General features: G+C 47.1%; 1 protein-coding gene across 4 annotated transcripts in view; it reads left to right on the top strand.

Moving 5' to 3' along the window:
* SIPA1L3 (signal induced proliferation associated 1 like 3) overlaps positions 1–24,274 on the top strand; it is a 234,986-nt gene that overhangs the window by 12,213 nt on the left and 198,499 nt on the right. Inside the window, exon 1 of one of the 4 annotated variants that reach the window (XM_032326311.1) lies at positions 473–1,739. The exons of 2 other annotated variants lie outside the window; for them this stretch is intronic. The gene's annotated coding sequence lies outside the window, so the exon portion shown is untranslated. Of the gene's footprint in view, positions 1–472; positions 1,740–1,952; positions 2,330–24,274 lie in introns of those variants that run through there. One more of the 4 variants, XM_032326310.1, reaches the window with a different exon arrangement.

Raw genomic sequence — 24,274 nt, 5'->3', positions numbered from 1 at the left:
AAGAGAAGAGAAGAAGAGACTGGTCAAGTGCTTACCCTAGTCGCTGGCACATGATAAGTGCTCACGAGTATGACCTCTGCTATTAACAAATGGGCCTTTTTTTTTTTTAAAGATTTTATTTCTTTGAGAGAGGGAGCATGAGCAGGGGGAGGAGGGGCAGAGGGACACCCAGACTCCCACTGAGCCAGGGCTTGGGGATAATTCCTGGGACTCCAGGATCACAATCTGAGCTGAAGGCAGATCCTTAACTGACTGAGCCTCCCAGATGCCCCAACAAATGGAACTTTTTTTTTTTTTTAAAGATTTTATTTATTTATTTGACAGAGAGAGAGAGATCACAAATAGGCAGAGAGAGGGGGGAAGCAGGCTCCCTGCTGAGCAGAGAGCCCGATGCGATGCGGGGCTCAATCCCAGGACCCTGAGTTCATGACCCTAGCTGGAGGCAGAGGCTTAACCCACTGAGCCACCCAGGTGCCCCCAAATGGGACTTATTAATTGAATAATTAAGTTACCATTTAATAAGCATGCCCTCTCCTTCCAGCAGTCTGTGAAAGTGACCATTTTGCAGACTGTTTCCTGTGGATGCCTGTTGCTCGTGCTTTTGATCACAGTGTAGATACGCGTGGGCTGTGGCGCTAACCTGAAGCTGGTAGTGATTCTGGCTTCTCTAGGTTGTCGGGTGGATTCAGTGCATGAAAGTATGTACAGCGCTTAGAACCACAGAGAGCACTTAATACACACTGGACAGTAGACCCTTGAATGACTCAGGAGTTAGGAGAACCAGCCCCCTCATGGCCAAAAATCTGTATATAACTTTTGACACCCCCCAAACTTAACTCCTAATAGCCTGTTATTGACCTGAAGCCTTACTGATCACATTCACATATTTTGTATGTTGTATTATATGCTGTTATTTTTGGAATAAAGCTGGAGAAAAGAAAATTCTATTGAGAAAATCAAAAAGAAGAGAAAGTACGTTTACACCGCTGTACTGTAAGAGCTATGCAAGTGGACCTGCCCTGTTCAAACCCATGTTCAGGGTCATCAGTATTTTTTGTGTGTGTGAATGAGAAGGGCAGTAAGAATCTTTATTCTTTTTTCCCCACTCAGCTGCCCAGGATTTAAACACCATGACCACAATCACCCCGTTTTCAAGGTTGAGGCTGAATCTGATTGAGGGCAGCATGTCATAACTACAGCTGATAACTGTTGAGCATTTTTTGTGGGTTAGGCTAAGTGCTCATTCTACTGACCTAACTCCCCCATTCACCCCATTTTACAGATGCAGCAGCCAGGGCCCAGTGGGGGACCTCTCTCATCTTGCAAGGAGATCTGGTGCAGTGGTTAAAACTGGAAACCCAGAGCCTCGATCTTCTGGGTTACCTCCCCTCCAGACCACTTCCTTGTATTGTGACCTCCAGCCTATGACTTCTGTTCCTGAATTTTCTCATTTGTGAAATAGGAATGATAATAGTACACACTAAGAGGGTAGCTGTGAGGGCTGGGGAAGAGAACTCCCGCCACGTGCTTACAGGGGTGCCTGGTGCAGGGTGAGCCCTCCCGTTTTCTGGCCGTTGTTATTATTAGGCAAAGCCATGAGGCTGTGCTTGCAAAGCTGGCCGGAGGGGCCCAGCGGCGGTGCTTAATCATTAAGCTGCGTTGCCTCTGTGAGCGAGGGAGCCAGCGGGCGGGGAGAGAACGGGGGAGTCCGCCCAGGGAAAGGAGCCCACCTTCGGATGGTGAGTTTGTGAATGGAGCCGGCGAGCGCCAGCTGGGGGCCAGGGGAGGCGGTGGGCACGGATCCAGCCCTGGCTCGCCCCGGGGAACAGGTGGCCCGCTCCTGGGTCGGCGCTCGCAGGCGAGCCGTCTTTGTTACCTTTGAGCTTTCTCTGCAACCCATTCAGGCTCCTCAGACCACGTGTCTGGTGAGTAAAGAGTCCTCCTCCCGCCCCCCCCCATCTCTCCCCGCTCCCTCCGCCCAGGGACTGTGGGCGAAGCGGTGGGCGAAGAGGCCCTCCTTGGGAGCGCGCCGGTTCGCTTCGCCGCGAGCGGGCGGGCGCGGGGAAGTCCGCGGCCGCGGTGTGCTTGCGGCCGCTGGGAGAGTCGCTGATGGGAGCCGGCGCGGCAGGTTCCCGTTTCCGCATTCCAGACACCCGCGGCCTGCGGGGGGGGGGGGGGCGGGGAGCGGGCGGGGGACGGGGGGAGCCGGCGGCGGCGCGCGGGCAGGTGGCCTTGCCCGGAGCAGACCCGGCGCCCGCGAGCTCCCCTCGGTCACCTGCCTGGTCACCTGCCGGCTCTGGGATCGGGGTGCGCTCGGGCCGGCTCTGGGGTGAGTGACGTTTGCTAAGTTTGCTGGTAACTTGTAGAGCAGAGAAAGGTAACGATGTGTTTCTCGGTTTCAGGAATGAGACTGGTGCTTTTTTTGTTTTCTTTCCCCCACCCCCCCCTCTGGCGTGAAATGTTTACCTGTCTGCTCCTAACTGTGAAGAAAGGTGGGTGGAGTGTTGAGGGAGTGAGAAGAAAATGGAAGCTATTTCTCCCCCAAGGAAGGAATCATTCCATGAATGCTGAGCACCTGTGGGATGCAGACTTACCTGTCAGGGGCTGTGGGGCATCCCTGGTACAGAGGAGCTGTGTGGCCTCAGGTGGGTTCCTTTCCCTCTCTGGGCCTCCATATACTCATCTGATGAAGCACGAAATAGGAGCAGTATCCACAGGCCTTTCCAGTGACTCTTATTATGTAAAATGCTCACAGCCTGGGCACCCAGTGGTACTCAGTGTCCGCTGTCCCTGTGCCCCCCACCCCCCTCAAATTCTCTGGCCTTATCTCTGACTTCTCAACTGCTGCTGGCTGTACTCCAGCAGCTCGGGCCTCCTCCTGTTCCTCCTTCTGTTCCTCCCTCAGGGCCTTTGCCCTGGCTGTTCCCTCTGCCTAGAACACTTCCCTTAGTATCCCCTTCAGGTCTCTGCTCAAATGTCACCCTCTCCGTGAGGCCTCTGTCCTTACTAAATAGCACTTTCTCCACGACTCTTAGCCCTTTAAATGTGCTTTATTTTTCTTCATAGCATTTATTAGCCCTTGATATAATTGCTTATCATTTGCCCCCCCCCCCCGCTAGGCTCCATAAAATTGTGGTGGGTGTGGGATAAATTATTTTATGAATGAATGTATGATATAAGGTGCAATAAGTCAGAGGACGGATGGCTGTCCACTCTTGGGGTTTGAGTTAGAATGTCACCGACCTGCAGCTGTGGGGAGGTGGCATACCCACACTCTCCCTTTGATCCTCATGGGGCCTGCCCGAGGCGTCCAGGCCTCTGGCTTCCTGCCCCTCAGCCGCTTCAGTCTGTTCAGTCCTAGCCCTGCCGGTGGCTCATCCAGGCAGCCCGGATTCACGTGGCAGGGGATGGATGGCCTTTGCCCTGTGAGTGTGGACGATGTGTGTGGGTTCATTCAGGTGGGGAGGCTTTGTGGGAGACACCACCCAGACATACACATGTCCCCCTCTATATGGGAAGCCTGCCTTATTGCTACATCCTGCGTGGTGTTCCTGCAGAAGGTCGGGGAATGCCTTGGAAATAAGAATTAACCGGCCAGGCACTGTTTATTGGTCTTCTGTGCTTTACCCGGCCATCATTCTCATCCTGGGGCTGAACAGATTTTAATTAAATGGTGAACTCAGTGAGTCTCTGTCGTAGCTGACACCCCATCAGTCCTCTGGCTCCTGGTGTCAGCAGCTGGTTTTGTAAAAATACCGTGGGCAGGGCTTCCCCAGGCTCCGTGGATCCAGGTTAGTGGCCCTCTTGGATTTCTCCCAACAGCATGAGACACTGAGGGACTGAGGTGCTGACGGACTTGCCGCTGCATCATACACCATCACACCTCTGGGCCTGCCGCTATATTAAGGATGTGCGAAGTGTCAGCGGAGCGGCTCCTGCAGCATCGAACCATGCCCTTCGAGCTCCAAGTGCAGTGGTTTTGGAGCTGGGTTGAGGCCCCTCCTAAGAGGCCACTGCACATAAGGCTCAGGTCCCAGCACTGCCCACGCTCTGGGCAGTGTTTACCTTTTCTGGGCCTCTCTTTCCTTATATGGAAAATGGGAATAATTGATAATTCCTGCCTTCAATGAGAAGTTCAAGTGAGATCAGGTGATCCAGTTAGCACCATGTCTAATACATAGAGAATAATTGCTAAATGGGAGTGAGAATTAGGAGTCCAAGCCCCTTTTAAATTTTTTTCTGTCCCTGTTTTGTGGACTCCTCTCTGCCCCACGTCCATGTCCGCATCCTCCCACAGTCCTGCGCTCAGAGTAACAACCAAGTACTGTATAGGTCTTTCCACATTTGCCCCCATTGTTACATAATCCTGTAGAGAGAAATGTTATCCCATAAGGGATAATATTACCCTCATTTTCCTGCATTTGGCTTTTCTGACGCCGCAATACCATGTAGAAATGCCTTCAAGTTCATAGGTAGCACTCACATTTGCGTTTTTTTTTGTTTTTTTTTTGTTTTTAAGATTTTATTTATTTATTTATTTGACAGACAGAGATCACAAGTAGGCAGAGAGGCGGGCAGAGAAAGAGGGGGAAGCAGGCTCCCTGCCGAGCAGAGAGCCTGATGTGGGGCTTGATCCCAGGACTCTGGGATCATGACGTGAGCCTAAGGCAGAAGCTTTAACCCACTGAGCCACCCAGGCGCCTCCACATTTGCTCTTTTAATGGCTGCGTAACACATGGTGGTGTGGGTGTACCATAATTTATTTGGCCAGGCCATCCCTCATGCTCATTCCCTTTGTTTCTGTGGCTTTTTTTTTTTTCAGATTATTATTTTTATCGATAGACTTCTTTAATTAGATTGCAGGCATCCAACCTGCTTTGCCACCTTGTTAACTTAAGCTCTCAGCCTTTGAGAATGAATATGAAGTAGCATTAACATAATGATAGCTCTGGCCCAGATCGGAGATGTATTTTCTGGACGGTTCTCACCAGGTCCAGCACAGCTTTGAACTGTCTACTTTAAATGCTTTTTAATTATAAAAGTGATTAATAGATTTCATCACCCTTAATACAGATCAGTCGTGCCTAATGAGTACTTGTTAACAAAATAAGAGAGAGGAGGTTCGTGCGTTTTCATTTTAAGGGTCTTTGTTATCTGTATGTGACCGATTTGGTGGGGATCTTGGATAGATGGGCATGTTTGATTTTTAGGTGGTCCTTTAATATTGGGCTTTGTGAAGCTTACACAGCGGTGTACAAGGTAGAGGTTTCTTCCAGTTCTCTATTACTACGGAACAAGAACCCACAAAACATAAGGCCTTAAAATGACGAACTCCGATTTACTGAGTCTCATGTGGATGGCTCTCCTGCCGGTTTTGACGGGGGTTTCTTGGGTGGCTACAGACAAAGGGTGGATGGAGCTGGGACCCTCAAGCTGTTTTACTCGTGTGACACCTTGGAGATGGCTGGGCCACCCTCACTGTGGTCTCCGTTCTTCTTCCGTGTGGCCTCTCCAGCTGGTAGACTGGCTGTGGACTTACAACATGGCAGCCCAGGGCTTCCTAAGCCCTCTGATGGCCTCGTCCAGAACTGGCCCAGCTCACTTCAGCCTCATTCCGTTGGCTCAAGTGAGTCACAGGGTCAGCCCCAATGTAGCGTGGGAGGGCTGACGTAGGACTTGAGTTCCAAGGGGTGGGGCCCAGTGGGGGCCATCTTTAGAGACTACCACAGCCTTCATTTTCTCATGTAAGGAGAAGTGCCAAGGTGAGCAGGAGAAGGTGGTGGCACAACTTACCATCACTCCTGTGTCCTGGGCTCCTCTCTCTCTGCGTCGCTGCTCTCCTTTGCCTCACGGTGATAGGAAGGCTCTTCGGCCTCCAGCCCCACGTCCTTGTCACAGGCAGGAAGAAGCAAAACTCTTAAGGGAAGGGAGTCAGTGCCTCTATCAGGAAACCACAACCTTCCTTGAAATCTTCAGCTGACTTCTACTTGTGTCGCTTTGGCGAGAGAACCCCACGGCTTGACCACCCCTAGCTGCAGGGAAGTCTTGGAAATGAAGTTTTTAAAGCTGGGCTTTTCACTGGGCCACCTGGGTGGCTAAGTCAGTTTAGTGTCTGTCTTCAGCTCAGGTCATGATCCCAGGGTTCTGGGATCAAGCCCCACATTGGGCTCCCTGCTTGGCGGAAACTCCTTCCCTCTGCCTGCTGCTCCCCTACTTGTGCTTTCTCTTAAAATCTTAAAATCTTTAAAAAAAAAAAGAAAAAAATCTGGGCTTATCACCACCCTAAATGAAGGGTCAGTACTGAAGAAAAAGAGAGAATGGACATGCCAGTAGCGGCATCTAGAAGTGTCTGTCCGGACAGTCTAGGAGGCAGTGAGGCAGCACGCGTTCATTTACCGTCTGTTAAGGAAGTGCTTGGGGTAGGCCGGGCACCAGGCCCCTTAGAGAGGCTGCAGGTATCTGGGAAGGGAGCACATCTGGGGGTTAAACTAATCCTTTGCAGCCCCTAACTAGACAATTGCTCAGCTCACGCCTCCCAGCTAGATGTTTGAAGTTAAACTAATGATAATAATAATAACCAGTCTCATTAAGGCCTTACCTTGTGTAGAGGAACTACGAACCAACCCACTCCGTCTTTGCCACGGCCCCACAAAGTAGGCACTGTTAACAGCCTCCCTTTTCAGATACAGAAACAGACCCGCCAAGTTAAGTGACTTGCCATAGGCCCTTCTTGCTTCCCTCCCTCCCGCCTGCTTCTGGGGAGCAGTGCAGTCGACACGTGACACGCGGTCTCTGGCTGTCTGGCTCTGGAGTTGCTGAACCAGTGCGCCATACTTTTTGAGTTTATTTCCAGAACCGTTTCTTGTGGAAATGAATATGTAAGTGATGGCGGGACAAACCATGAAGCAGAAGCCACCTACTACTTCGTCCCCTCCACTCCTGCTTCCTCCCTCACTGATCCCATCTGTCAGTCACTTGGTGAACATGCTTCCTCACCGCTTTCTCAGTGTATTCCATTTTTTAAAGATGGTCTCTGGGCACACAACAGCAGATTAATCAGAATCCTTGGTGCACGGTACACTGGCATTTTGGGGTTCACCTAAAATGTCTGTTATAAAATATCCGCCTGCTCAGGAATGAGAACAGGAGCAGTAACACATGAACCTGTGTTGTGGTACTTCTCATCCCACCCCCTGCCTGCCCTCCTCGAGGTGACCAGCACCTCGAACTTGTTGTTTGTCATTCTTTATCTTAAAAACAATCGTGGGGGTGCCTGGGTGGCTCAGTGGGTTAAAGCCTCTGACTTCGGCTCAGGTCATGATCTCAGGGTCCTGGGATCGAGCCCTGCATCGGGCTCTCTGCTCGGCAGCAAGCCTGCTTCCCTTCCTCTCTCTCTGCCTGTCTCTCTGCCTACTTGTGATCTCTGTCTCTCAAATGAATAAACAAAATCTTTATGTTTGAACTTTATACAAATGATATTGTCTACAAATGATGGATAGTCTTGTGGGACTTACATTTTTCACATAATATTGTGATTCTAAGATTGAGCCAGACTGTTTTCGGATAGCTGTAGTTCATTCTGTTTTTTACTGCTGTGTGATATTTCACTGGCTGAATATACCACATTTTTTTGTGTTTGTTATTTGCATGCCAATGAGCGTTTCACTAGTTTCTAGATTTTTTGCTGTTCATGGGCTACTGTGAATGTCGTTCACATATTTCCTAGTGGGCATCGATGAGAATTTCTTTGGGAGGTGTACTGGGCACCAGATTGATGGGTTGTAGGATGTGATCATCTTTGACTTTGCCAAATATTGTCAGACTGTTCTCTAAACCTTGTTGCCAAGGGCTCGGTTTGGTAAAGCTTTTTTATTTTTTGCCAGATACAAAATGAAATTCCATGGTTTCAGTTGTGCTTCTGTGAAGACTAATAAGACAGAATATCTTTTACTCTTCTTCCGGATATAGCTTGGTCATCACTTTGGCTGCTTTTTGGTACTGATCTGTAGGTGTTTTTTATGTACGCTTGATCCTGGAACTAGGTGGGGGTTAGGGGTGCATACCTACCATGTAGTTGAAAATCCATGTATAACCTTTTACTCCCCAGAAACTTAACTACTAATTGTGTACTATTGATTAGAAGCCTTACTGGCAGCATAGTTTATTAACACGTATTTTATATGTGATATGTATTATGTACTATATTCTTAAAGTAAGCCAGAGAAAAGAAAATGTTATTGAGAAAATCACGAGGAAGAGAAAATGCATTTATAGTACTGTATGGACTACGTGGACTTGCACAGTTCCAATCTGCGTTGTTTCCAGGTCAGCTGTATTCTGGTTACGGACCCTGGGGCAGCAGCCTGTTTAACCTAACTGTACATTTTGGGATTCTCATGTCATCCTTTCCTTGGTTGTTCCTTCTCCCTTGTTTGCCCTCTCCCCAGCTCCGTGATAGCTTTTTGTGTATCTGCAGCTCACAGTGATTCTCTCTTCTTTGGAATGGTCCTCAATTTGTGGGCATTGTTATACATTGATGTAGATGTAGGACCCGTTCCACTCACTCTGCAGAGCTTTTTGATCCCAGTAGGTTCAACATCCTACTTCAACTGCATAAAATAGAAAACTGCATATAAAACAAAAGGACAGTGGCCTAAGCAAGATGAAAGTTTAGTTCTCTGTCACAAAGAGGAGCCCAGTGCTGCATTCTTATCGCAGACCCGGGCTGCTTCTACCACTTTGATCTGTCATCCTTGTCCTCCTGCCTCATGATTCAAGATGGCTACTCAGGCTCCAGCCATGGCATCCCAGCAAGCTGGGAAGAAGGGATAAACCTGGGCACCCCTGTCTCTAAAGAGTCTAAAAGACTTAATGGAAGGAGCACACACATTTTCTACATTCAGATTCTTGCTCAGTACTTAGTCCCAGTACCATTTATAGTTGCAAGGGGTCTGGGAAGTATAGTGTTTATTTCGTAGGACCTTGTTCTAGGCTAAGAAAACCTGCTAAGTTAAAAGGAGAGATTCACTATTGGATTAGGCAGCCAGCAGCTTTACTAGTTCGTGTTCCCTAAAGTGTTCCCTAAAAAAGTGTTCCCTAAAAAGAAGTGTTCCCTAAAAATGGCTCTTAGAGGAGCTGCCAGACAACCAGGATGATACCTCAAGATGATGCTCCTTTTGATTCTTTGATTTATTACACAAATACTTCTTGAGCACCTGTTTTGTTCTGGCACTGTTCTGGGAGTTGGGAAGACAGTAACGGACAAAACAAATGAAGGTCCTCATGGGGCTTACATTGTGAAAGGGAAGATAGTAAAGAAACAAAGAGTATATAGTAAGTCCAAAAGAGAGAATGAGTGTGAAAAACAGTAAAGGAGGGTACACATGATAAGTAGCATGGGGTGGTCTCTAATTTTTGAAGACATGTGATGCTGTTGTAGAGAGTGGGGGGTCAGAGCAGACCGCTTTCAGGAGATGACATTAGAACAGAGGTGAGGAAGGGGAGTGTGGGAGTTGTGTGGGTCTCTGAGGGAAGAGCATTTGGGGCCAAATAAGTACAGGAAGCAGGGGAGGGGAGAAAGGTTGGGGGGGGTGAGAGGGGCCAGTCGATTGTGTGTGGTTGTGGGGGCCACAGTGAGGACTCTAGCTTTACCCACACTGACATGAAGCCCCAAGAGAAAGATGCCATCTGATCATCAGCTGTTGAGAGTGACAGTACTCACAAGCCACTTCTCTGAGTCAGGCTTTCTCTTTAATTGCTTCTAGACACCTTGTGCAGAAAGTAAATAGTTTCAGCTTACCTAAGACCACTCTGGTTTTATTTTTAAGGGCCACCATCCGCCCCCATGGGATGATTTTAAAGTTAAATAGTTTGGTTTTTATCTATGAAAGATAAGGATTTTTTTTTTAAGGGCACAATAACAATATTATGGTCCTGATTAAAATAACTAGCAATAGGGATGCCCAGGTGGCTCAGTGGTTAAGCCTCTGCCTTTGGCTCAGGTCATGATCCCAGGGTCCTGGGATCAAGCCCTGCTTTGGGCTCTCTGCTCGGTGGGGAGCCTGCTTCTCCCTCTCTCTGCCTGCCTGCCAAACCTTTCTGCCTACTTGTGATCTCTGTCAAATAAATAAATAAAATCTCTGTCTGTCAAATAAATAAATAAAATCTTTAAAAAAATAACAATAACAATAATTGCTTGATGTCATCTGGAATCCAGTTAGCATTAACATTTCAGATCATCTCATAAATGTCTTTTTAGAATTGATTTGTTCTGATCAAGGTCCACTGTGGGATTTGGTTCACATGCCTAATAGTGTCATTTAATCTATGGGTCCCCCACCATTCCCCTGCCCCATTTTTTTGTATAGTTTATTTGTTGAGAAAAGCCCTGTAATTTGTTGTGTGAATCTCCCAGAGTCTGTGTCTGGGATAGTATTTCCACGTTAGTAGTGAACTTGTTCTTTTGTCCCTCTGTTTTCTGCAAATAGGTGGTTGTGTTTGGAGCCTGGATCGGATTCAGGTTTGGGATGTACACACACACACACACGCACGCACACACACACATATTTGTGTGCGTGAGAGGCGGGGATGGCAGTGAATTCTCCAGGCTGCTGTTGCGTGTTCTGTCAGCAGGTGGGCAAAGCCCATGGTCTCTCTCTGTCATGTTCTGTAGAGTTACTGGCTGGAAATAACCATTTCCTAGACCCATGATATCACTTGGGGTTTGCAAAAATTGTGACATTTGTAGTTCTGTTCTCCTCTTCATTTATTAGCTGGAATATATCTCCAGAGAGAAACCTCCCTCATCTATTATTCAGGTATCCTGAGGGTATCGACTCTTTTGAACTTTTGTTTACATTAGAAATGAGTATCGAACAACTGGGCTGGTGGCTTCTGATCTGCAGTTTTTCCCTTCGGTGATTCAAGTTGTCTTTGTTTTCGTGTTCATTCATTCGATGTGTACTGGTCTCCGCTGTTGGCAAGCCTCCTCTTGGTTCGGGAATAAACAGACGAACTGTCACAGATACCTCATTGTTTAGGCACAGGTGCTGCGGGCCTTACCTTTGGCCAGGTGGAGCCTGTGTGTGTCACCCTATGTCACCAGGGAGAGATGACTCCAGGCTGCTGTTGACATTTCCATTTTTGTTCTCTTTCACTGGCCACATATTATCAGACCTACAGCCTCTAGAGAGTTCTTGCTTCGCGCCAGGGGATTAAACCCTTAGGCTTGGGTTTTTGAGCATCTGAATTTCTTGTGATCAGAAACTTCATTTCTAGACAAAAGAACAAAAAAGGGCTCTGCTCAGTTGGAGGGGCTCTCCTTCTAGTAGCCTCACCAGGGGCGAGCCGTGACCCCAGGCAGTGTTGTCTGGGTCATAAATTCTTTGGAGCACGAGCACGCATGAAATCACTCGGATGCCTTGGGATCAGTTAGGCATTCTGTTGCGCACTACCTAAGGGCTTTCTTTTCTTCTGGAGATTACAACACATTTACTCCCTCCGAGGGGGGAAAGAGTTGATCCAGAATGATGTCAAATTCATTAATTCATCCAGTCCCTGACTTGTTCCTTTGGCAGATATTTACTGAGCATTGCAGGCCTCCTGAAGGCTGGGGTCAGAGCCTGGGAAGGCCTGTCCTCCTGGAGTGTAGGTTCACGTTGAAGGTCACAGAAGAGAGAGTAGTAAACAGATGAATTCAGGTGGGGATGAGCAGTGCTATGAAGTGATTAAAGCAGAACGATGAGAGGCACCCTGGAAGATAGTGGGGGCTGTGGGAAGCTGGATAGCGGGGGAGCTCGGGGGTGAGCTTTGCCTGGGCAGGACAGAGGTGCCAGCCTTGCAAGAAATCTGGGGCGAGAGGCGTGCTGGTGTGAAGAACAGCCAGTGCGGAGGTGCTGAGGCAGGAGTGAGTTAGGTGTGTGGAGGAATGGGCGAGTAGCCCATGTGGCTGGTGCGTCGTGGAAGGGGATGGAAGGGCGGGCAGGAGCGGGAGCCTGGTAGAGGGTTCTGCTTATATTCTGAGTGTTCTCGCCGGCATTGCCTCTTGTTGCCTTAGAAGCTTGATGGAGGGGTGACCGTGGGAGGAGGAGGGAAGCAAGTGTTATCAGAGGGAGGGGAGGCGTGTGGTACCCGACCCCAGTGCTGACATCCGTGCGCGAGACAAGTGCATGGCCTGACAGCTTGCTACGGGATCAGTCAGTGGGTGGTGAGTGGGGTGAGAGATTGGCGGCTTCGGTCTGCAGGTTTGGGAGGATGGTAGTAATGACCGTCCCTGGCCCCCTTTAACATGGGCTGAGGTGTCCTACTCACACACGTCTCTTTTGACTCTCTTTATGGTGCACTCTTATTCCCCATTTTACAGATGAGGAAACTGAGGCCCAAGGAGACTAAAACCTTGGTCTTTGTCACTGGGCAAGTCAGGGCTGGGTTGGAACCTGGATAGCCCAACCGGCGATCTGACCTTGCTCCCCTTTCTCTCAGTCCAGACACAGCTGTTAATTCATGATGCTGACACAGCCCGTCCCCAGGAGGAGCTGATGTCAGTGTCCTACAATGATGAAGTCAGGAAGGGCTCAAGTCCACAGAGGTGGCCCTTCCATAGTCCCCACTAACCTAGATCCTGATGTGCCTTTTATTACAGGGCAGAAAACGGACTTTCTGGGTGCTGACACATGGGTAACTTTAGGTGTGGGCCAGATAAGGTGTGTGTAGGCCCTCGGACTTTGAGCCCTGAGCCTGCTTAACTGATAGGGCAGAAAGTCTCCTTGCCCATCAAATCCTTCTTATCTCCTCCTCCAGGGATCCACGTGTAAAAGGAGCTCACTCCCTGTGTGGGTGTGACCCATGGGATACCTGAGCCAGCCACATGGCTTTACATGGTGTCCTCTGGGAGAGAAGGGTGTCCCCCCACCTCTGTCTCCATGTAGGGTGGGTGAAAGATGGTGCACTTTGGCTCTGCTTGCTGCTCAGCATCACTGAGAGCTGCTGGTCCTTTCCTGCTCTTTCTTGCATTTAGGTCACGTGGCAGAAATTTAATATTGATCGTTTTTTTATTGATTTAAAACTTACAGAAGCCACATGCTGATTGTAAACGTTTCAAGCAGCAAAGCAGTATGTAAAGCAAAGCATGGCAGTTCCTTTTTCCCCTGGTGACCCTGGCACCTGCCTGGAGTGACACTAAGTGTGCCCTTCTTGCTGTGTGTGTAGTACATGGTGTTTAAGAGCCTGGGCTCTGGGGCCACAGTGCATGGGTTAAAACCCCAGTTTTGTTATGAACTGAGTTGGGCCTTAATCATCCTGTGCCTCATTTTCCCCATCTGTGAAATGGTGGTGGCCTTAACCTCTTGGCCTGTAAGGATTCATCATGTTAATATATGTAAAAGTTAAGAGGTGCCTGGCATGTGATAAGGACTCTCATGTTAGCTATTTCTGGTACACGCATATGTAATTGTTCTAGAAACATACTCTCTAGGTAAGTTGTTCTGCAGACTACATTGTCCTTTAAGGATCTGCCTTGGAGAGCCTACCGTAGCTTTGGGTCAAGGTCAAGGTCTACCACATTCTTTCTTCTTCTTCTTCTTTTTTTTTTTTTTTTTAAGATTTTGTTCATTTGAAAAAAAGGACATGAGAAGGAGGAGAGGCAGAGAGAGAAGCAGGTTGAGCAGGGAGCCAAGTGCGGGGCTCAAACCCAGGACCTCAAGATCATGACCTGGGCCGAAGGTAGTTTTGTAAGCCACTGAGCCACCAGGTGCCCTGGCCACATTGTTTTTAATGACTTCTTGGTGTTCCATCCTGGCAGTGCCCTGGACATTCTGTTCATTTCCACCTTTCCTTGTTATGACTCTGAGCACATAAAATCTTTGTTTGCTTCTTAGATTTTTGTTAGGACGAAGTCCTGGGGTTGCAATTACTGAAACAAAGTGTAAAAGTATGTTTAAGGACTTGCGCTATTATTCCTTGCAGACTTGCCTGTTTCTGAGCCATCTGCATTTCCTTGTAAGTTTTCTGGGTTTCTAGGGGGTAGTTTTTAATTTCTTACTGATTTGTAGGGGATCTTTATATTACTAAAGGTAGAAATCATGTGTTATAGGATGCAGGTTTACATCCCTAGTGAGTTGTTTACCTTTGAATTTTGTTGTTACTATTTGTTTTTTTTTTTGGTTGATGTTGTTTGCTTTTGTGCTTTTTGGCCTTTAAGATGAGATAAACACTATGTTTTGTTCCTAGTTACTTTATCTTTAAAGTAAACAAAGTAAATATGGGGCGCCTGGGTGGCTCAGTGGGTTAAAGCCTCTGCCTTCGGCTCGGGTCATGATCCCAGGGTCCTGGGATCGAGCCCCACATTGGGCTCCTGCTCAGCAGGGAGCCTGCTTCCTCCTCTCTCTCTCTGCCTGCCTCTCTGCCTACTTGTGATCTCTGTCTGCCAAATAAATAAATAAAATCTTAAAAAAAAAGTAAATAAAGTAAATTAAAAAAATAAAAAAAGATTTTATTTTTAAGTTATTTCTGCACCTATTGTGGTGCTCGAACTCCCAGCCCTGAGGTCAAGAGTCGCATAGCACATAGAGCTTCATTATTTATATCCAACACCTGTTTCCGCCCCCCCATCCCCCCCACCCTACCCCCGGTGTTAGGTGTGGGATATGGATCTTAAACGTGCCCCCTGCCAATAGTTAACCAGTTGTCTCTGGTAGTATTGATTGAACAATCCATCCTCTCCCACCAGCCTGAAAAGCTCAGTATCAGCCCGGCCCCTGTCTGCATGTTGGAGTGTTTACCTCTCAGTCCCCCGCAATAACTAGTTGAGGGAGTTTGGTGACATCCCCATCCATAGTGAGGAGCCTGGAGAACAGACCTCGCCTAACGCCTCACCACTTGGATGAGGCAGAATCTGTTTGGGGAAAGGGTAGACTGAGTCAGTGACCCCTGTCCTTACTGCTAATATGTTTTCAGCAGCTTTTCCTGTAGCTCCTCAGCAGACCTTCCTTTTGTCTGGCGATAGTCCCTGTGTTTGCCCCTGGGGTGTCGTGGTTTGGGTTAGGTCTGCCCACCCCACTGGCCCGGCCAGGACTTCTGTGATGGGGTTAAATGCCAGTGGAGGTCACAAGTAGGTGTGGGTGCCCTCAGACAATTTAGCCTGCAGGGACCCCTTGATGGGGGCCCGGTTTTTATGGGTACTCTTCAGAAGTCCACGGTGGCCACTGTGTGACGTCAGTGAAAGACTCCTGTCGCCATGGCTGGGTTAAACCAAGGGAAAAGCTGGCATCAGGTGACAAAACTTGAGGAAGGGCAGCAGGGGGGAACATTCTGGGGCCTTGGTTGTGGGGAGCTCAGCAGGAAGCTAGCATAGGACAGAAGGAGGACAGCCTCAGAGCTGCTGGATCCACGGAACTGCTTGCCCACCTCTGTGGCATGAGACCTGACATGCAGCTGCCAACTTTGCCGCTCAGCTTTGCCTCTTGGCTGGGTGTCCTTGGGCAAGTAACTGAACCCCTCTCTGTGCCTCAGCTTCTGTATAATGGAGTAATAGTAGCTCCTGCCCTTGGTTTTCCTGAGGATCAAATGATCCATGCAAAGTGCTTAGAACTGTGGCTGCCACATAGTAAACACCCAGATAAATATGAGTCATTGTTTCTCTCTCTGTCCCCCCCTTTCCGTGTTTCGGAGGGTGGGGATAAAGGGCCCAGGAGCTGTTCTGAAGTGTGTGGGGCAGATATCATCACTTAGGTATTTCCTGAACACCTACGACACGGCACCCAAGTGCCTGGGCCACAGCAGGGCCCAGGACAGGCACAGTCCCCATACTTTTGGCGCTGACATTCTGGAGGGGAACTGGAGCCTAAACAAACAAATAATGTCATGTTAAGTAGTGAGATGTGCTGTGAAGAAAACAGACCAGGGGAAAGACTGGAGAGTGGCAGAGGTGATCAGGGCTGACCTCCGGAGAGGTGACTCTGATCCAGACCTGAATCTAAGGAGCCAGCTGTGAAAACATTGGGGAAAGAGCATTCCAGACAGCATAGGAAATGCAAAGGCCCTGAGGCAGGAGCTTGCAGAGCATGTTCCAAGAAATACAAGGAGGCCATGGTGGCCAGAGGGCTATGAGGGAAGGGAAGGGAAGAATGATAGAAGATGAGGGCAGAGAGGGATCCAGGTAGGAAGTTCTTAGCCTAGGTTCTCTGGGTTGAAAATGACAGAAGCCTGTGTCCATACCTAAGTGAATTCTGAGATGCCTCCTGGAGCTTGGGACAGGCATTGTCTGCTGGCCTCATGATCCACAGGCTCAGGGCTCCGAGACAGGGGTCAGATTGGCCCAGCTTTGGTCACTTGGCTACCTCTCATCCATTTAGCTCTGGCAAGGCAGTAGGCATGACACACACATATCTCATAAAATAAGGACTTTCTTTGACCTCCTGGCCTAGGGCATCATTCCTCTTCTTCCGTATACGGCATCAACATGTGGTGGTTAAGAACAGGGGTCCGGTGGCTGGATTCAAAGCTCAGCTGCTTGCTAGCTGTGTGACCCTGGATTTATCACTTCACCTCTCAGTTTTGTCACCTGTAAAATGTGGATGATGGAGGTTTCTACCTGAAGGGGCCATTCAGAGCATTAAATAAGTGTACGTAAAGAATTTAGTTTGAGCCTGATGCATATTAGGCACTCAGGAAGTACTGTTTAACATCATCCGCATCTTTCCTCTTGGATAGTGCTCTGTAGTTCAAGCTAGGGCTTGGGAATAGAGTCTGGAATTGATCCCAGCTCCACCACCAGCTAGCTCTGTGATCTTGACCGAGTTCGTAACTTCTTTCTGCAGAATAGAAAGAAGAGCCGGGGGAGTCTGGGTGGCTCAATGGGTTAAGCCTCTGCCTTCAGCTCAGGTCATGATCCCAGGGTCCTGGGATCGCTGGGCTCTCTGCTCAGCAGGGAGCCTGTTTCCCCCTTTCTCTCTGCCTGCCTCTCTGCCTACTTGTGATCTCTCTCTGTCAAGTAAATAAATTAAAAAAAAAAAAGAAGAAGAAGAAGAAGAACCAGCCAACAGGATTCACTCATTGAATGTATGTGTGTTGTCTACAGTTTGGGGTTATTGTGGAAATTCAAGTGATCCTGATGTAGGAAATGTTAGGGTTTAAAGCCAGTGGCCAAGAAAGAATTCTTGAGATGTCTTTGGTGCAGAAAGGTAGTTTTATTAAAGCACAGGGACAGGGTCCGTGGGCAGAAAGAGCTACACTGGGGTCGTGAGGAGTGGCCCATTATATACTTTCAAGTTGCGAGGGGGTCAGGGAGAGCATAAACCTCCCAAGTATTTTGGAAACAAGGTTTCCAGGATCCTGAGGGGGCCAGCTATTGTTAGGAAAGGTCGTTTATTACTGTTGAGTAAAAACCCAGTCATGAAACCCTTCAGATGTGTATCGATGGGCCATATACTCGGGGGATAATTACTAACATGTATCTTGGGGGGTAGAGATAAAGGAAGTTTCCAAAGGAATTTTTATATGTTAAAGTAGACTCACAGGCTCGTTGGGGTCGGGCTAAGATTAAGATTGCCTTTTGTCCTTAGCCAAGTGTCAGCATTGAGGCACCTGGGTCCCTAGAGGAAGGTCCCTCTTCTGGTTTCAAGGACTTGTCAGTGGGCTGTAGGGAATAAGGAAATTTAATAATTTCTCTTCTGCCTTTGTTTCCCACATCACTCCCAGGTGTCTGGGTGCAGTGCAGCTCTGGTTCCTGATCTCAGCCCCTGAGTGTGACCTGATGGCGAGGGTCATGCTGGGACCTGCCTCGCCTCCTTCTCGGTGGCTGGTCGGCCGCTGGTGCAGGGCCCTCTTCCCCATGCCGGGCAGCCCACTGCTCCCTGTAGGCACATCTGCTGCCTCCTAGGCTGTGAGCAGTTTGAGGCCTGACTGCCCCCACCACCACCCGCAGTGCCGCGTGGGAGTGCAAGAACATTCACCTTCCTCAAGTTTCTCCTCTTGTGAAAGATCTGAAAAACAGCTTTCTCGTCGGATCACACCCATTCCCTGGACAGTGAGTCTCTGAACCTGGGCTGGGCATTGGCACCGCTTTCAGAGTCTTGGGAACAGCTGGGATTCTCTGGCTTTGCTCCTGGAGCGTCTGTTTGGGCAGGTGTAGTGGATATCGGCTGCTGGTTTGGCCCAGCAACCACTCATGGTTCTTTTGTGTTTTCCTTTTGAGAATTGCTCCTTGGTCATCCAGTTCATTCATTCACTGAGTCCAGCTTTGTGTGCGACACTCCTTATTCTAGGCCTTGGGGGGCGGCAGGGGGTAGCAGTGAATCAGACACAAGCCCTGCCCTGGAGAATAGAGGGAGGTAACTATCTTATAAGTTGAAAATTATAAGTTATACAATAGATAACTGTACGTTAGCTGGCAGGATTATCACACTGGCACTTTCTGATTTCAATAATTACACAGTAATTGAGAGAATATCATTGTTCTTCGCAGACACCCACAGCCTTCTGTAGGGATTCAAAGCAAGAAGAAATTCAGGGAAAAGGGAGGCAAACCAATATTGGCTGAACAGTCACAAAAATGTCTAAAATATTTGTCTTTTTTCAGTTTGGGGGTATTATTGAAGACTCAGCCTTAATGAAATGCTCCATCATACAGAATAGGTTTCTACTCAACAAATCAGTGCTTATATGCACAATTTTGAGTTTACAGATTCTAAAAACTTCAGTAGGTCGGGTATTTGTAGATTATCTTCATTTTTCTCTTTATATGTGTATTTTGCACATTTTCGGAAAAGAACTTTTACAAACTGGAGTAAAACAGTTTTTTTTTTTAAAAGCCCCCACCCACCCACCCACCTTGGGAAATATTCTGGTCCAAGAGGTTTGGATGTGGAATAGGCACAGTCGTGGGGCTCTCCGATTGTTCCGCTCCTCTCTGCCCCAGTGACTGGCTCGGGAAAGGGCTCATGAGCCCTGTCAGTCTGTTCAGAATTCCTGGCTAGAGTTGCCAGGAAAGAGGTGCTTTCTTTTTACCAGGGTGCTAAGTTGTGGGGCATGAACCTAATGCTACAGGGGCCACATTTGCCCAAAGGGTGCAATAGAAACAACATTGGAAGTGATTGGTTCTTGATAAATTCTTTGGGCAGCTGGAAATCAGAACAACCCCTGAGCTTTTCAGTAACATGAGCCAAAAAATTGCTTTTTCTTTTTTCTCCAGCCAGTCTGTGCTGGGTCTCTGCCACTTGCCGCCAAGAGTCCTATAAGTGATACAGGAATTCTTGTGGGCTCTAGAATCTGTATTTTAAAATTCTCCATAAAAGAGCACTTGGGTGGCTCAGTTGGTTTAGCGTCTGCCTTGGCTCAGGTCATGATCTCAGCATCCTGGGATCGAATCCCACATCAGGCTCTCTGCTCAGCAGGGAGTCTGCTTCTCCCTCTGTTTACCTCTCCCCCGCTTGTGCTCTCTCTCTGTCTCTGTCAAATAAATAAAATCTTTAAAACAAAATTCTCCATAGTTTGTATGAATCAGGTGTTTGAGAACCACTTTGCTAGGCTTTTCTGAATGGTGGTCCTCAGACTTCAGTGAGCAACAGACTTGATCTGGGCAGCTTGTTAAAAATACAGGGGCTCTGTTCTACACTGCTGACGATTCTGATCTGGGGTCTAGGTATATCTGAGTTTTGAGCAACATCCTGGGTGATTGGACATTCATCAGAGTTTGAGAAGCACTTTGGTAACGGTACAGGGCTCATGCCCAGTGTAGGGGCCTTACCCATGGGGGGGGGGGGCAAGGATCTTTCTCAAATGAGTGAAAGTAGTATGAGTCTAGGTCTTCTCTGGGAAATCATTCCTTTCCTGCCTGTTACCCAGCCTTGCACATCATATCATGTTTTAGGGGACACTTGGTTAAATATGTGAGCATTATTAACATAATAGTTTTACCAGTGTGTAGCCCTTCAGGTACTTTGGAAAGAGCTGGATATAGTGCATGCTGAAATACTGCTTGAGATCGAGAACAATCGTCTCTTGAAGAAGAGTTTTTGGTAATAGTGGAAACTGTTAAAGAAGATAAATATTCACTGACTTAGTCCCAAGTAATTTACGGTGAATACGTCCCTCGCATGCATAAGTGCGTGTGTGTGTGTGTGTGTGTGTGTGTGTGTGTGTGTGTACACAAATGTGTACCCATACTTATGTGGAGGTGAAGGAAGGGCCACAGCTCTTTTACTTGGGCGAAAGGGAATCTTTTGAGTTGACCCATTGGGCCAGAAAATCCCTTTTCAAATACTGTCTTGTAGCAGCTTTGCTTTTGAGGCCCCTGAGAGCTGAGAGGAAGGGGGTGTGGAGCCTGACTGACTGCCTGTTTGGCTCTCACCCCAGGCACGTGTGACTTTGCTGTTGTCTGAAGTCTTTTCTCCCCCAGGATTTGTACCCCATGCTTAGTTCATATAGCTCAGCCACCAGGAATTAGGGCGTGGGCTGGCCAGGATTATTCCTGATCATCTTCAAATATTTTTGTTTTTGTTCCCTTAAAAGAATTTTGATAAACCATACTTCCGTGTGCATTATAAAGCTAATGTCTAAAATAATTTTATGGTAACTTTACAATGTCATTATTTGTGGGAGAAAGAAAATAATAGTACATATTTTGTAAGATGAGGTAAGATGGAGATTGTAGTTGAAATAAATATGTTGCAATATGCCTAGATAAAGTAGGTTTCACCACTTTATTTTTTATATTTATTTTTTAAAGCACACAGAATCTAAAAGAAATCACGTACATTTTACCCCTGGGAATTTTTTTTCTAGGGGATTCAAAATGTTGATGATCCTGTAAACTATTCCATTGAAACAAATCAGGGCCACTAACCTCTACAGCTTTGAATGTTCAGAATTTAGGGGAGCCCAGCATGGGCCAGAATACCCTGTTTTTAAAGTCAAGATTCATATTTAACAGAAAGATGTGTAAGTCCCGGAAGGACAGACAAGTCTGGGGGCTTAAGGAGATTTATTATTCATTAGACAACTTCCTTCAAACTAATATTTTGATGTTTTGTGTTGTTTGGAGTCCTAGAGGCTTACACACCCCCTGGGCAGTGCTCCTTGGGATGAGGCAGGCAGGTGTATAGTAAGGGCTGGACAGCTGAGAAGGAGGGCTGGCTTGCAGTCTGATCTGTTTTGGGAAGGGGAACTTGGGGCCATTGATGAACTGGACGTTGCTTCACTTAGAAACATTCCTGCCTTTGGATCCATTAGAAGTCTCCATAAGGGCACCTGGGTGGTTCAGTTGGTTAAGCATCTCAGTCTTGATTTCAGCTCAGGTCATGATCTCAGAGTTGTAAGATTGAACCCCATGTCAGGCTCCCCATTCAGCGTGGAGTCTGCTTGAGATTCTCTCTCTCCCTCAGCTCCTACCCCTCCCCTACTTGTGCTCACACATGTGCTCTCTCTAAATAAAATAAAATAAAATAAGTCTCCACAAACCCCTGGGGATAAGCACATTTAAGCCTGAACACTGTCAGCTTAAAAAAAACCTGGGTGTTGCTTATCTCAGAGAAGAGGAAGTCCAAAGGTTACAGAGATGGTTGATTGTTTCACCACCACCACGGCAGCCATTACTGACGGAGTTTCTCTCTTTTCCTGGTTCTGGAAAAGTCTTCCTGTATGTAGCCCTGCCTGAGCCCTGGAGCACTCTGGCAGTGTTGGCCATCCTGGCCAGACAAGATGGTGTCTACAGGAGGAGGAAGATGGGCACCCGTCTTCAGAAACCTTGGTAACTCTTTCCTCATATCTTATTGGCCCAACAGACTTAGGCCAGCCTAGCTCCTTAGGCTAGCCTTATCTCTGAGATAAGTAACAAACTAATACCTGAAGATACAAAACACACAAAAAAAGTCACTTCCTGAACACTGAACAATTAACATGGTGACTAAAAAGAGCTTACACATCCTTCATACCACCACTGCCCTCCAGTCGACAGCATCTCAAGCTTGCATCACCTCTGTTGACCTCAGTCAACATTTTCTTTTTTTTTTTTTTTTTTTTTTTTTTTAGATTTTATTTATTTATTTATTTGACAGAGAGAAATCACAAGTAGTCGGAGAGGCAGGCAGAGAGAGAGAGAGGGAAGCAGGCTCCCTGCTGAGCAGAGAGCCCGATGCGGGACTCGATCCCAGGACCCTGAGATCATGACCTGAGCTGAAGGCAGCGGCTTAACCCACTGAGCCACCCAGGTGCCCCATCAGTCAACATTTTCATGTCCACACGTGGTTCCAGCCTTCTACTGATTGTATTTAAAATGTAATCTTGAGATTTCCTCCTTATTGTTTTGTTTAAAAATGTTATTTTTGAGTTTTGAGAGCATACAATTTTCCCATATAAAAATTAGATGGAAACGTATGAAGAATTATACACATTCCGCAAAGTTTGAATTAAAATCCAAAAAGACATTTTACTGGGAAAAAAAATATTATCCTGGAAGACATTGCTTTGCAGTGGCCCCTGATCCATCATAAGCCCTCAATACATGTTGCTGTTGAGTGGAATTAGGTGGTGAGGTAATTGGGAAGAAGTAGAGGGTAGTTATTGAGTTGACAACTTTTAAGAGCCCTGGAACCAGAACTAAATTCTAATCCTGCCTCTGCCACCTTTCAACTTGTGTCCTTGAACAAATCATCAAACCTGTCTGAGCCTCAATTAATCTCCTGGTTAAAAGAGGATTAACTCAAAGGGTACTGAATCAGTAGGGATAGCCTATGTTCTGCTACTGTAACAAATAACCCTAATATCTCAGTGGCTTAAAAGACTTTTCATTAAGTGATTTATTCCACTGTTCTTCATGGTTTGATGGTGGTCTCTGCTCTATATCATCTTCATTCGAGGACCCAGTTTCCACCATCTGGAACAGGTTTGTTCATGCAATAAGGGGGAGATAGGGGCTTATATGTCAGCCCTCAAATGATCCCACATGGAACTGATGCCCATTGCTTTTGCTCTTGTTTCATTGGCTAAAGCAAATCTTATAGCCATAGCCAGCTTCAGGGTTCTGAGGAAGTGCAGTTCTACCCAGTGCCTTAAAAGTGAATCAGAAATAATAGTAAGAATACTATCATCTACCACAATTGCCCTGAAGTTTAAATAAGGTAAATTGTATGAAGCAGTCATCATTAAGTCACAATAAAAGTAGGAAATGGAACTACTAGTTTGTCATGGTTGAGGGCAATGATAGGAGAATATCATCACCACTTTCATCCTGCAAATTGCAGTGGGGACTGGTGGATAGCTTGGTGAGTAAGGAGCTGGCCTGGGTTCCAGTCTCATTTCCCCTACTTGCTAACCCTGTTAATAAGAGTGGTTATAGTAGTGAACTCCTGGGGATGTGGCAGTTTGATGTTCGTGCATGGAAAGGATCAGTTCAGAGCCTGAGCTGGACACAATTAAAAGTGGGTTGTTTTTCAAAAATAAGAAAATACCGGGCATCTGGGTGGCTCAGTGGGTTAAGCCTCTGCCTTTGGCTGGGGTCATGATCCTGGAGTCCCAAGATCGAGTCCCACATCAGGCTCCCTGCTGAGTGGGGAGTCTGCTGCTTCTTCTAGCCTTCCCATGTCTCATGCTTTCTCTCTCTCACATTCTGTCTGTCTTTCTCTCAAATAAATAAAAATCTAAAAAAAAAAACAAAACACCTCAAAATGAATTAAAGACTTAAATGTGAAACTTAAAACCATAAACATTCTAGAAGGGAGCACAAACAGTATTTCTCTGACATTGGCCATAGCAACATTTTCCTAGATAGTTCTCCTAAGACAAGAGAGACAAAAGCAAAAATAAGCTATAGGGACTATATCAGAATAAAAACCTTCAGCACAGCAAAGGAAACAATCAACTAAATGAAAACCTACTGAATGGAAGAAGATATTTTCAAAGGACCTATCCAGTAAAGGGTTAGTATCCAAAATACATAGAGAACTTCCACAATTAACACCCAAAACCCAAATAGTCCAATTGCAGAATGGGTAGAAGACATGAACAAACATTTCTCCAAAGACTACGAATGGCCAACATGCATGAAAAGATTTTCAGCATCACTCTTCAGGGAAATGCAAATCAAAATCACCTCACACCTGTCAGAATGGCTAAAATAAATAACCCACGAAACAACAGGTGTTGGCAAGGATGTAGGAAAAAAGGAACCTTTGTACACTGTTGGTGGAAAGCAAACTGGTGCCACCACTGTGGAAGGCAGCACGAAGGTGCCTCAAAAAATAAAAAGTAAAATTATCAGAGGTTACAGTAATTCCACTACTGG

This window comes from Mustela erminea, chromosome 19 (genome assembly GCF_009829155.1).
Source record: "Mustela erminea isolate mMusErm1 chromosome 19, mMusErm1.Pri, whole genome shotgun sequence".
Lineage (NCBI taxonomy): Eukaryota > Metazoa > Chordata > Mammalia > Carnivora > Mustelidae > Mustela > Mustela erminea.
The sequence above is the reverse complement of the archived record's forward strand: the minus strand, read 5'-3'. Positions and strand labels throughout refer to the sequence as shown.